We start from the raw sequence: 14632 nt of genomic DNA, 5'->3' as shown, positions 1-14632 counted from the left end.
GACCCTCTGACAGTGCAGCACTCCCTCAGTACTGACCCTCTGACAGTGCAGCACTCCCTCAGTACTGACCCTCCGACAGTGGAGCACACCCTCAGTACTGACCATCTGACAGTGCGGCACTCCCTCAGTCCTGACCTTCTGACAGTGCGGCACTCCCTCAGTACTGACCCTCTGACAGTGCGGCGCTCCCTCAGGACTGACCCTCTGACAGTGCAGCGCCCCCTCAGTACTGACCCTCTGACAGTGCAGCACTCACTCAGTACTGACCCACTGACAGTGCAGCACTCCCTCAGTACTGACCCTCTGACAGTGCAGCACTCCCTCAATACTGACCCTCTGACAGTGCGGCACTCCCTCAGTACTGACCCTCTGACAGTGCAGCACTCCCTCAATACTGACCCTCTGACAGTGCGGCACTCCCTCAGTACTGACCCTCTGACAGTGCGGCACTCCCTCAGTACTGACCCTCTGACAGTGCAGCACTCCCTCAGTACTGACCCTCTGACAGTGCAGCACTCCCTCAATACTGACCCTCTGACAGTGCGGCACTCCCTCAGTACTGACCCTCTGACAGTGCGGCACTCCCTCAGTACTGACCCTCTGACAGTGCAGCACTCCCTCAGTACTGACCCTCTGACAGTACAGCACTCCCTCAGTACTGATCCTCTGACAGTGCGGCACTACCTCAGTACTGACCCTCTGACAGTGCGGCACTCCCTCAGTACTGACCCTCTGACAGTGCAGCACTCCCTCAGTACTGACCCTCTGACACTGCGGCACTCCCCCAGTACTGACCCTCTGACAGTGCGGCACTCCCTCAGTACTGACCCTCTGACACTGCGGCACTCCCCCAGTACTGACCCTCTGACAGTGCGGCACTCCCTCAGTACTGACCCTCAGACAGTGCAGCACTCCCTCAGTACTGACCCTCTGACAGTGCGGTGCTCCCTCAGTACTGACCCTCTGACATTGCGGCACTCCCTCAGTACTGACCCTCTGACAGTGCAGCACTCCCTCAGTACTGACCTTCTGACAGTGCAGCTCTCCCTTAGTACTGACCCTCTGACAGCGCGGCACTCCCTCAGTACTGACCCTCTGACAGTGCGGCACTCCCTCAGTACTGACCCTCTGACAGTGCAGCACTCCCTCAGTACTGACCCTCTGACAGTGCAGCTCTCCCTCAGTACTGACCCTCTGACAGTGCGGCGCTCCCTCAGTACTGACCCTCTGACAGTGCGGCACTCCCTCAGTACTGACCCTCTGACAGTGCAGCACTCCCTCAGTACTGACCCTCTGACAGTGCGGTACTCCCTCAGCACTGACCCTCTGACAGTGCAGCACTCCCTCAGTACTGACCCTCTGACAGTGCAGCGCTCCCTCAGCACTGACCCTCTGACAGTGCGGCGATCCCTCAGTACTGACCCTCTGACAGTGCAGCACTCCCTCAGTACTGACCCTCTGATAGTGCAGCACTCCCACAGTACTGACCCTCTGACAGTGCAGCACTCCCTCAGTACTGACCCTCTGACAGTGCAGCGCTCCCTCAGCACTGACTCTCTGACAGTGCAGCGCTCCCTCAGCACTGACCCTCTGACAGTGCGGCGATCCCTCAGTACTGACCCTCTGACAGTGCCGCACTCCCTCAGTACTGACCCTCTGCCAGTGCAGCGCTCCCTCAGTACTGACCCTCTGACAGTGCGGCGCTCCCTCAGTACTGACCCTCTGACAGTGCGGTACTCCCTCAGCACTGACCCTCTGACAGTGCAGCACTCCCTCAGTACTGACCCTCTGACAGTGCAGCACTCCCTCAGTACTGACCCTCTGACAGTGCAGCACTCCCTCAGTACTGACCCTCTGATAGTGCGGCACTCCCTCAGCACTGACCCTCTGACAGTGCAGCACTCCCTCAGTACTCACCCTCTGACAGTGCAGCGCACCCTCAGTACAGACCCTCTGACAGTGCAGCGCTCCCTCAGTACTGGCCCTCTGACAGTGCGGCACTCCCTCAGCACTGACCCTCTGACAGTGCGGCACTCCCTCAGCACTGACCTTCTGAGAGTGCAGCGTTCCCTCAGTAGTGACCCTCTGACAGTGCGGCACTCGCTCAGTACTGACCCTCTGACAGTGCAGCACTCCCTCAGTACTGACCCTCTGACAGTGCAGCACTCCCTCAATACTTACCCTCTGACAGTGCGGCACTCCCTCAGTACTGACCCTCTGACAGTGCAGCACTCCCTCAGTACTGACCCTCTGACAGTGCGGCACTCCCTCAGCACTGACCCTCTGACAGTGCAGCACTCCCTCAGTACTGACCCTCTGACAGTGAAGCGCACCCTCAGTACTGACCCTCTGACAGTGCCGCACTCCCTCAGTACTGACCCTCTGACAGTGCGGCACTTCCTCAGTACTGACCCTCTGACAGTACAGCACTCCCTCAGTACTGACCCTCTGGCAGTGCGGCACTCCCTCAGTACTGACCCTCTGACAGTGCGGCGCTCCCTCAGTACTGACCCTCTGACAGTGCGGCACTTCCTCAGTACTGACCCTCTGACAGTACAGCACTCCCTCAGTACTGACCCTCTGGCAGTGCGGCACTCCCTCAGTACTGACCCTCTGACAGTGCAGCACTCCTTCGGTAGTGACCCTCTGACAGTGCGGCACTCCCTCAGTACAGATCCTCTGACAGTGCAGCACTCCCTCAGTACTGACCCTCTGACAGTGCAGCACTCCCTCAGTACTGACCCTCTGACAGTGCAGCACTCCCTCAGTACTGACCCTCTGACAGTGCAGCACTCCCTCAGTACTGACCCTCTGACAGTGAGCGCTCCCTCAGTACTGACCCGCTGACAGTGCGGCACTCCCTCAGTAATGACCTTCTGACAGTGCAGCACTCCTCAGTACTGACCCTCTGACAGTGCGGCACTCCCTCAGTACTGACCCTCTGACAGTGCAGCGTTCCCTCAGTACTGACCCTCTGACAGTACAGCACTCCCTCAGTACTGACCCTCTGACAGTACAGCACTCCCTCAGTACTGACCCTCTGACAGTGCAGCACTCCTTCGGTAGTGACCCTCTGACAGTGCGGCACTCCCTCAGTACAGATCCTCTGACAGTGCAGCACTCCCTCAGTACTGACCCTCTGACAGTGCAGCACTCCCTCAGTACTGACCATCTGACAGTGAGCGCTCCCTCAGTACTGACCCTCTGACAGTGAGCGCTCCCTCAGTACTGACCCTCTGACAGTGCGGCACTCCCTCAGTAATGACCTTCTGACAGTGCAGCACTCCCTCAGTACTGACCCTCTGACAGTGCAGCACTCCCTCAGTACTGACCCTCTGACAGTGCGGCACTCCCTCAGTACTGACCCTCTGACAGTGCAGCACTCACTCAGTACTGACCCTCTGACAGTGCGGCACTCCCTCAGTACTGACCCTCTGACAGTGTGGCACTCCCTCAGTACTGACCCTCTGACAGTGCAGCACTCCCTCAGTACTGACCCTCTGACAGTGCGGCACTCCCTCAGTACTGACCCTCTGACAGTGCCGCACTTCCTCAGTACTGACCCTCTTACAGTGCAGCGCTCCCTCAGTACTGACACTCTGACAGTGCAGCGCTCCCTCAGTACTGACCCTCTGACAGTGCGGCACTCCCTCAGTACTGACCTTCTGACAGTGCGCCACTCCCTCAGTACTGACCCTCTGACAGTACGGCACTCCCTCAGTACTGACCCACTGACAGTGCGGCACTCCCTCAGTACTGACCCTCTGACAGTGCAGCGTTCCCTCAGTACTGACCCTCTGACAGTGCGGCACTCCCTCAGTACTGACCCTCTGACAGTGCGGCACTCCCTCAGTACTGACCCTCTGACAGTGCGGCACTCTCTCAGTACTGACCCTCTGACAGTGCAGCACTCCCTCAGTACTGACCCTCTGACAGTGCAGCGCTCCCTCAGTACAGACCCTCTGACAGTGCGGCACACCCTCAGTACTGACCCTCTGACAGTGCAGCACTCCCTCAGTACTGACCCTCTGACAGTGCAGCACTCCCTCAGTACAGACCCTCTGACAGTGCAGCACTCCCTCAGTACTGACCCTCTGACAGTACGGCACTCCCTCAGTACTGACACTCTGACAGTGCCGCACTCCCTCAGTACTGACCTTCTGACAGTGCAGCACTCCCTCAGTACAGACCCTCTGACAGTGCAGCGTTCCCTCAGTACTGACCCTCTGACAGTGCGACACTCCCTCAGTACTGACCCTCTGACAGTGCGGCACTCCCTCAGTACTGACCCTCTGACAGTGCGGCACTCCCTCAGTACTGACCCTCCCACAGTGCAGCACTCCCTCAGTACTGACCCTCTGACAGTGCAGCGCACCCTCAGTACTGACCCACTGACAGTGCAGCGTTCCCTCAGTACTGACCCTCTGACAGTGCGGCACTCCCTCAGTACTGACCCTCTGACAGTGCGGCACTCCCTCAGTACTGACCCTCTGACAGTGCAGCACTCCCTCAGTACTGACCCCCTGACAGTGCGGCACTCCTTCAGTACTGACCCTCTGACAGTGCAGCACTCCCTCAATACTGACCCCCTGACAGTGCGGCACTCCTTCAGTACTGACTCTCTGACAGTGCAGCACTCCCTCAGTACTGACCCTCTGACAGTGCAGCACTCCCTCAGTATTGACCCTCTGACAGTGCAGCACTCCCTCAGTACTGACCCTCTGACAGTGCAGCGCTCCCTCAGTACTGACCCTCTGACAGTGCGGCACTCCCTCAGTACTGACCTTCTGACAGTGCGCCACTCCCTCAGTACTGACCCTCTGACAGTACGGCACTCCCTCAGTGCTGACCCTCTGACAGTGCGGCACTCCCTCAGTACTGACCCTCTGACAGTGCAGCGTTCCCTCAGTACTGACCCTCTGACAGTGCGGCACTCCCTCAGTACTGACCCTCTGACAGTGCGCCACTCCCTCAGTACTGACCCTCTGACAGTGCGGCACTCCCTCAGTACTGACCCACTGACAGTGCAGCACTCACTCAGTACTGACCCGCTGACAGTGCCGCAGTTCCTCAGTACTGACCCTCTGACAGTGCAGCACTCCCTCAGTACTGACCCTCTGACAGTGCGGCACTCTCTCAGTACTGACCCTCTGACAGTGAAGCACTCCCTCAGTACTGATCCTCTGACAGTGCAGCACTCCCTCAGTACTGACCCTCTGTCAGTGCAGCACTCCCTCAGCACTGACCTTCTGACAGAGCGGCACTCCCTCAGTACTGACCCTCTGACAGAGCGGCACTCCCTCAGTACTGACCCTCTGACAGTGCGGCACTCCCTCAGTACTGACCCTCTGACAGTGCAGCGCTCCCTCATTACTGACTCTCTGACAGTGCAGCAGTCCCTCAGTACTGACCCTCTGACAGTGCTGCACTCCTTCGGTAGTGACCCTCTGACAGTGCGGCACTCCCTCAGTACTGACCCTCTGACAGTGCAGCGCTCCCTCATTACTGACTCTCTGACAGTGCAGCACTCGCTCAGTACTGACCCTCTGACAGTGCTGCACTCCCTCAGTACTGACCCTCTGACAGTGCGGCACTTCCTCAGTACAGACCCTCTGACAGTGCGGCACTCCCTCAGTACAGACCCTCTGACAGTGCAGCACTCCCTCAGTACTGACCCTCTGACAGTGCGGCACTCCCTCAGTACTGACCCTCTGACAGTGCAGCACTCCCTCAGCACTGACCTTCTGAGAGTGCAGCGTTCCCTCAGTACTGACCCTCTGACAGTGCGGCACTCCCTCAGTCCTCACCCTCCGACAGTGCAGCACTCCCTCAGTACTGACCCTCTGACAGTGCAGCACTCCCTCAGTACTGACCCTCTGACAGTGCAGCACTCCCTCAATACTGACCCTCTGACAGTGCAGCACTCCCTCAATACTGACCCTCTGACAGTGCGGCACTCCCTCAGTACTGACTCTCTGACAGTGCAACGCACCCTCAGTACTGACCCTCTGACAGTGCAGCACTCCCTCAGTATTTACCCTCTGACAGTGCAGCTCTCCCTCAGTACTGACCCTCTGATAGTGCAGCGCTCCCTCAGTACTGACCCTCTGACAGTGCGGCACTCCCTCAGTACTGACCCTCTGACAGTGCGGCACTCCCTCAGTACTGACCCTCTGACAGTACGGCACTCCCTCAGTACTGACCCTCTGACAGTGCAGCGTTCCCTCAGTACTGTCCCTCTGACAGTGCTGCACTCACTCAGTACTGACCCTCTGACAGTGCGGCACTCCCTCAGTACTGACCCTCTGACAGTGCAGCGTTCCCTCAGTACTGACCCTCTGACAGTGCAGCACTCCCTCAGTACTGACCCTCTGACAGTGCCGCACTCCCTCAGTACTGACCCTCTGACAGTGCGGCTCTCCCTCAGTACTGACCCTGCGACAGTGCGGCACTCCTTCAGTACTGACCCTCCGACAGTGCAGCACTCCCTCAGTACTGACCCTCTGACAGTGCAGCACTCCCTCAATACTGACCCCCTGACAGTGCGGCACTCCCTCAGTACTGACCCTCTGACAGTGCAGCACTCACTCAGTATTGACCCTCTGACAGTGCGGCACTCCCTCAGTACTGACTCTCTGACAGTGCAGCACTCCCTCAGTACTGACCCTCTGACAGTGCAGCACTCCCTCAGTACTGACCCTCTGACAGTGCAGCACTCCCTCAGTACTGACCCTCTGACAGTGCAGCACTCCCTCAGTACTGACCCTCTGACAGTGCGGCACTCCCTCAGTACTGACGCTCTGACAGTGCGGCACTCCCTCAGTACTGACCCTCTGACAGAGCGGCACTCCCTCAGTACTGACCCTCTGACAGTGCGGCACACCCTCAGTACTAACCTTCTGACAGTGCAGCACTCCCTCAGTACAGACCCTCTGACAGTGCAGCACTCCCTCAGTACTGACCCTCTGACAGTGCGGCACTCCCTCAGTACTGACCCTCTGACAGTGCGGCACTCCCTCAGTACTGACCCTTTGACAGTGCGGCACTCCCTCAGTACTGACCCTCTGACAGTGCAGCACTCCCTCAGTACTGACCCTCTGACAGTGCGGCACTCCCTCAGTACTGACCCTCTGACAGTGCGGCACTCCCTCAGTACTGACCCTCTGACAGTGCGGCACTCCCTCAGTACTGACCCTCTGACAGTGCGGCACACCCTCAGTACTGACCTTCTGACAGTGCAGCACTCCCTCAGTACAGACCCTCTGACAGTGCAGCGTTCCCTCAGTACTGACCCTCTGACAGTGCGGCACTCCCTCAGTACTGACCCTCTGACAGTGCAGCAGTCCCTCAGTCCTCACCCTCCGACAGTGCAGCACTCCCTCAGTACTGACCCTCTGACAGTGCAGCACTCCCTCAATACTGACCCCCTGACAGTGCGGCACTCCCTCAGTACTGACCCTCTGACAGTGCAGCACTCACTCAGTATTGACCCTCTGACAGTGCAGCACTCCCTCAGTACTGACCCTCTGACAGTGCAGCGCTCCCTCAGTACTGACCCTCTGACAGTGCAGCACTCCCTCAGTACTGACCCCCTGACAGTGCGGCACTCCCTCAGTACTGACCCTCTGACAGTGCAGCACTCCCTCAGTACTGACCCTCTGACAGTGCAGCACTCACTCAGTATTGACCCTCTGACAGTGCAGCACTCACTCAGTATTGACCCTCTGACAGTGCAGCACTCCCTCAGTTCTGACCCTCTGACAGTGCAGCACTCACTCAGTATTGACCCTCTGACAGTGCAGCACTCCCTCAGTACTGACCCTCTGACAGTGCAGCACTCCCTCAGTACTGACCCTCTGACAGTGCGGCACTCCCTCAGTACTGACCCTCTGACAGTGCAGCGTTCCCTCAGTACTGACCCTCTGACAGTGCGGCACTCCCTCAGTACTGACCCTCTGACAGTATGGCACTCCCTTAGTACTGACCCACTGACAGTGCAGCACTCACTCAGTACTGACCCTCTGACAGTGCAGCACTCCCTCAGTATTTACCCTCTGACAGTGCAGCACTCCCTCAGTACTGACCCTCTGATAGTGCAGCGCTCCCTCAGTACTGACCCTCTGACAGTGCGGCACTCCCTCAGTACTGACCCTCTGACAGTGCGGCACTCCCTCAGTACTGACCCTCTGACAGTACGGCACTCCCTCAGTACTGACCCTCTGACAGTGCAGCGTTCCCTCAGTACTGTCCCTCTGACAGTGCAGCACTCACTCAGTACTGACCCTCTGACAGTGCGGCACTCCCTCAGTACTGACCCTCTGACAGTGCAGCGTTCCCTCAGTACTGACCCTCTGACAGTGCAGCACTCCCTCAGTACTGACCCTCTGACAGTGCCGCACTCCCTCAGTACTGACCCTCTGACAGTGCGGCTCTCCCTCAGTACTGACCCTCCGACAGTGCGGCACTCCTTCAGTACTGACCCTCTGACAGTGCGGCACTCCCTCAGTACTGACTCTCTGACAGTGCAGCACTCCCTCAGTACTGACCCTCTGACAGTGCAGCACTCCCTCAGTACTGACCCTCTGACAGTGCAGCACTCCCTCAGTACTGACCCTCTGACAGTGCAGCACTCCCTCAGTACTGACCCTCTGACAGTGCGGCACTCCCTCAGTACTGACCCTCTGACAGTGCAGCGCTCCCTCAGTACTGACCCTCTGACAGTGCGGCACTCCCTCAGTACTGACCTTCTGACAGTGCGCCACTCCCTCAGTACTGACCCTCTGACAGTACGGCACTCCCTCAGTGCTGACCCTCTGACAGTGCGGCACTCCCTCAGTACTGACCCTCTGACAGTGCAGCGTTCCCTCAGTACTGACCCTCTGACAGTGCGGCACTCCCTCAGTACTGACCCTCTGACAGTGCGCCACTCCCTCAGTACTGACCCTCTGACAGTGCGGCACTCCCTCAGTACTGACCCACTGACAGTGCAGCACTCACTCAGTACTGACCCGCTGACAGTGCCGCAGTTCCTCAGTACTGACCCTCTGACAGTGCAGCACTCCCTCAGTACTGACCCTCTGACAGTGCGGCACTCTCTCAGTACTGACCCTCTGACAGTGAAGCACTCCCTCAGTACTGATCCTCTGACAGTGCAGCACTCCCTCAGTACTGACCCTCTGTCAGTGCAGCACTCCCTCAGCACTGACCTTCTGACAGAGCGGCACTCCCTCAGTACTGACCCTCTGACAGAGCGGCACTCCCTCAGTACTGACCCTCTGACAGTGCGGCACTCCCTCAGTACTGACCCTCTGACAGTGCAGCGCTCCCTCATTACTGACTCTCTGACAGTGCAGCAGTCCCTCAGTACTGACCCTCTGACAGTGCTGCACTCCTTCGGTAGTGACCCTCTGACAGTGCGGCACTCCCTCAGTACTGACCCTCTGACAGTGCAGCGCTCCCTCATTACTGACTCTCTGACAGTGCAGCACTCGCTCAGTACTGACCCTCTGACAGTGCTGCACTCCCTCAGTACTGACCCTCTGACAGTGCGGCACTTCCTCAGTACAGACCCTCTGACAGTGCGGCACTCCCTCAGTACAGACCCTCTGACAGTGCAGCACTCCCTCAGTACTGACCCTCTGACAGTGCGGCACTCCCTCAGTACTGACCCTCTGACAGTGCAGCACTCCCTCAGCACTGACCTTCTGAGAGTGCAGCGTTCCCTCAGTACTGACCCTCTGACAGTGCGGCACTCCCTCAGTCCTCACCCTCCGACAGTGCAGCACTCCCTCAGTACTGACCCTCTGACAGTGCAGCACTCCCTCAGTACTGACCCTCTGACAGTGCAGCACTCCCTCAATACTGACCCTCTGACAGTGCAGCACTCCCTCAATACTGACCCTCTGACAGTGCGGCACTCCCTCAGTACTGACTCTCTGACAGTGCAACGCACCCTCAGTACTGACCCTCTGACAGTGCAGCACTCCCTCAGTATTTACCCTCTGACAGTGCAGCTCTCCCTCAGTACTGACCCTCTGATAGTGCAGCGCTCCCTCAGTACTGACCCTCTGACAGTGCGGCACTCCCTCAGTACTGACCCTCTGACAGTGCGGCACTCCCTCAGTACTGACCCTCTGACAGTACGGCACTCCCTCAGTACTGACCCTCTGACAGTGCAGCGTTCCCTCAGTACTGTCCCTCTGACAGTGCTGCACTCACTCAGTACTGACCCTCTGACAGTGCGGCACTCCCTCAGTACTGACCCTCTGACAGTGCAGCGTTCCCTCAGTACTGACCCTCTGACAGTGCAGCACTCCCTCAGTACTGACCCTCTGACAGTGCCGCACTCCCTCAGTACTGACCCTCTGACAGTGCGGCTCTCCCTCAGTACTGACCCTGCGACAGTGCGGCACTCCTTCAGTACTGACCCTCCGACAGTGCAGCACTCCCTCAGTACTGACCCTCTGACAGTGCAGCACTCCCTCAATACTGACCCCCTGACAGTGCGGCACTCCCTCAGTACTGACCCTCTGACAGTGCAGCACTCACTCAGTATTGACCCTCTGACAGTGCGGCACTCCCTCAGTACTGACTCTCTGACAGTGCAGCACTCCCTCAGTACTGACCCTCTGACAGTGCAGCACTCCCTCAGTACTGACCCTCTGACAGTGCAGCACTCCCTCAGTACTGACCCTCTGACAGTGCAGCACTCCCTCAGTACTGACCCTCTGACAGTGCGGCACTCCCTCAGTACTGACGCTCTGACAGTGCGGCACTCCCTCAGTACTGACCCTCTGACAGAGCGGCACTCCCTCAGTACTGACCCTCTGACAGTGCGGCACACCCTCAGTACTAACCTTCTGACAGTGCAGCACTCCCTCAGTACAGACCCTCTGACAGTGCAGCACTCCCTCAGTACTGACCCTCTGACAGTGCGGCACTCCCTCAGTACTGACCCTCTGACAGTGCGGCACTCCCTCAGTACTGACCCTTTGACAGTGCGGCACTCCCTCAGTACTGACCCTCTGACAGTGCAGCACTCCCTCAGTACTGACCCTCTGACAGTGCGGCACTCCCTCAGTACTGACCCTCTGACAGTGCGGCACTCCCTCAGTACTGACCCTCTGACAGTGCGGCACTCCCTCAGTACTGACCCTCTGACAGTGCGGCACACCCTCAGTACTGACCTTCTGACAGTGCAGCACTCCCTCAGTACAGACCCTCTGACAGTGCAGCGTTCCCTCAGTACTGACCCTCTGACAGTGCGGCACTCCCTCAGTACTGACCCTCTGACAGTGCAGCAGTCCCTCAGTCCTCACCCTCCGACAGTGCAGCACTCCCTCAGTACTGACCCTCTGACAGTGCAGCACTCCCTCAATACTGACCCCCTGACAGTGCGGCACTCCCTCAGTACTGACCCTCTGACAGTGCAGCACTCACTCAGTATTGACCCTCTGACAGTGCAGCACTCCCTCAGTACTGACCCTCTGACAGTGCAGCGCTCCCTCAGTACTGACCCTCTGACAGTGCAGCACTCCCTCAGTACTGACCCCCTGACAGTGCGGCACTCCCTCAGTACTGACCCTCTGACAGTGCAGCACTCCCTCAGTACTGACCCTCTGACAGTGCAGCACTCACTCAGTATTGACCCTCTGACAGTGCAGCACTCACTCAGTATTGACCCTCTGACAGTGCAGCACTCCCTCAGTTCTGACCCTCTGACAGTGCAGCACTCACTCAGTATTGACCCTCTGACAGTGCAGCACTCCCTCAGTACTGACCCTCTGACAGTGCAGCACTCCCTCAGTACTGACCCTCTGACAGTGCGGCACTCCCTCAGTACTGACCCTCTGACAGTGCAGCGTTCCCTCAGTACTGACCCTCTGACAGTGCGGCACTCCCTCAGTACTGACCCTCTGACAGTATGGCACTCCCTTAGTACTGACCCACTGACAGTGCAGCACTCACTCAGTACTGACCCTCTGACAGTGCAGCACTCCCTCAGTATTTACCCTCTGACAGTGCAGCACTCCCTCAGTACTGACCCTCTGATAGTGCAGCGCTCCCTCAGTACTGACCCTCTGACAGTGCGGCACTCCCTCAGTACTGACCCTCTGACAGTGCGGCACTCCCTCAGTACTGACCCTCTGACAGTACGGCACTCCCTCAGTACTGACCCTCTGACAGTGCAGCGTTCCCTCAGTACTGTCCCTCTGACAGTGCAGCACTCACTCAGTACTGACCCTCTGACAGTGCGGCACTCCCTCAGTACTGACCCTCTGACAGTGCAGCGTTCCCTCAGTACTGACCCTCTGACAGTGCAGCACTCCCTCAGTACTGACCCTCTGACAGTGCCGCACTCCCTCAGTACTGACCCTCTGACAGTGCGGCTCTCCCTCAGTACTGACCCTCCGACAGTGCGGCACTCCTTCAGTACTGACCCTCTGACAGTGCGGCACTCCCTCAGTACTGACTCTCTGACAGTGCAGCACTCCCTCAGTACTGACCCTCTGACAGTGCAGCACTCCCTCAGTACTGACCCTCTGACAGTGCAGCACTCCCTCAGTACTGACCCTCTGACAGTGCAGCACTCCCTCAGTACTGACCCTCTGACAGTGCGGCACTCCCTCAGTACTGACCCTCTGACAGTGCGGCACACCCTCAGTACTGACCTTCTGACAGTGCAGCACTCCCTCAGTACAGACCCTCTGACAGTGCAGCACTCCCTCAGTACTGACCCTCTGACAGTGCGGCACTCCCTCAGTACTGACCCTCTGACAGTGCGGCACTCCCTCAGTACTGACCCTCTGACAGTGCGGCACTCCCTCAGTACTGACCCTCTGACAGTGCAGCACTCCCTCAGTACTGACCCTCTGACAGTGCGGCACTCCCTCAGTACTGACCCTCTGACAGTGCGGCACTCCCTCAGTACTGACCCTCTGACAGTGCGGCACTCCCTCAGTACTGACCCTCTGACAGTGCGGCACACCCTCAGTACTGACCTTCTGACAGTGCAGCACTCCCTCAGTACAGACCCTCTGACAGTGCAGCGTTCCCTCAGTACTGACCCTCTGACAGTGCGGCACTCCCTCAGTCCTCACCCTCCGACAGTGCAGCACTCCCTCAGTACTGACCCTCTGACAGTGCAGCACTCCCTCAATACTGACCCTCTGACAGTGCAGCACTCCCTCAGTACTGACCCTCTGACAGTGCAGCACTCCCTCAGTACTGACCCTCTGACAGTGCAGCACTCACTCAGTATTGACCCTCTGACAGTGCAGCACTCCCTCAGTACTGACCCTCTGACAGTGCAGCACTCCCTCAGTACTGACCCTCTGACAGTGCAGCACTCACTCAGTATTGACCCTCTGACAGTGCAGCACTCCCTCAGTACTGACCCTCTGACAGTGCAGCACTCCCTCAGTACTGACCCTCTGACAGTGCGGCACTCCCTCAGTACTGACCCTCTGACAGTGCAGCGTTCCCTCAGTACTGACCCTCTGACAGTGCGGCACTCCCTCAGTACTGACCCTCTGACAGTATGGCACTCCCTCAGTACTGACCCACTGACAGTGCAGCACTCACTCAGTACTGACCCTCTGACAGTGCAGCACTCCCTCAGTATTTACCCTCTGACAGTGCAGCACTCCCTCAGTACTGACCCTCTGATAGTGCAGCGCTCCCTCAGTACTGACCCTCTGACAGTGCGGCACTCCCTCAGTACTGACCCTCTGACAGTGCGGCACTCCCTCAGTACTGACCCTCTGACAGTACGGCACTCCCTCAGTACTGACCCTCTGACAGTGCAGCGTTCCCTCAGTACTGTCCCTCTGACAGTGCAGCACTCACTCAGTACTGACCCTCTGACAGTGCGGCACTCCCTCAGTACTGACCCTCTGACAGTGCAGCGTTCCCTCAGTACTGACCCTCTGACAGTGCGGCACTCCCTCAGTACTGACCCTCTGACAGTGCGGGACTCCCTCAGTACTGACCCTCTGACAGTGCAGGTCTCCCTCAGTACTGACTCTCTGACAGTGCGGCACACCGTCAGTACTGACCCTCTGACAGTGCAGCACTCCCTCAGCACTGTCCTTCTGACAGTGCAGTGTTCCCTCAGGAGTGACCCTCTGACAGTGCGGCACTCCCTCAGTACTGACCCTCTGACAGTGCAGCACTCCCTCAGTACTGACCCTCTGACAGTGCGGCACTCCCTCAGTACTGACCCTCTGAGAGTGCGGCACTCCCTCAGTACTGACTCTCTGACAGTGCGGCACTCCCTGAGTACAGACCCTCTGACAGTGCGGCACTCCCTCAGTACTGACCCTCTGACAGTGCAGCACTCCCTCAGTACTGACCCTCTGACAGTGCAGCACTCCCTCAGTACTGACCCTCTGACAGTGCGGCTCTCCCTCAGTACTGACCCTCCGACATAGAATCATAGAAGTTTACAGCATGGAAACAGGCCCTTCGGCCCAACCAGTCCATGCCGCCCAGTTTTTACCATTAAGCTAGTCCCAGTTGCCGCACTTGGCCCATAACCCTCTATACCCATCTTACCCATGTAACCATCTAAATGCTTTTTATAAGACACAATTGTACCCGCCTCTACTACTACCTCTGGCAGCCCATTCCA

At 58.2% G+C, this 14632-nt stretch overlaps 1 protein-coding gene across 1 annotated transcript in view; it reads left to right on the top strand.

The window, feature by feature from the left end:
• The window catches only part of LOC140411217 (solute carrier family 22 member 7-like), a 594055-nt gene that overhangs the window by 27909 nt on the left and 551514 nt on the right, over nt 1-14632 (top strand). The window lies entirely within an intron of this gene.

This window comes from Scyliorhinus torazame, chromosome 4 (genome assembly GCF_047496885.1).
Source record: "Scyliorhinus torazame isolate Kashiwa2021f chromosome 4, sScyTor2.1, whole genome shotgun sequence".
NCBI classification, from domain to species: Eukaryota; Metazoa; Chordata; class Chondrichthyes; order Carcharhiniformes; family Scyliorhinidae; genus Scyliorhinus; species Scyliorhinus torazame.
Note: the sequence above shows the minus strand (reverse complement) of the source record. Positions and strands in the feature narration are given on the sequence as shown.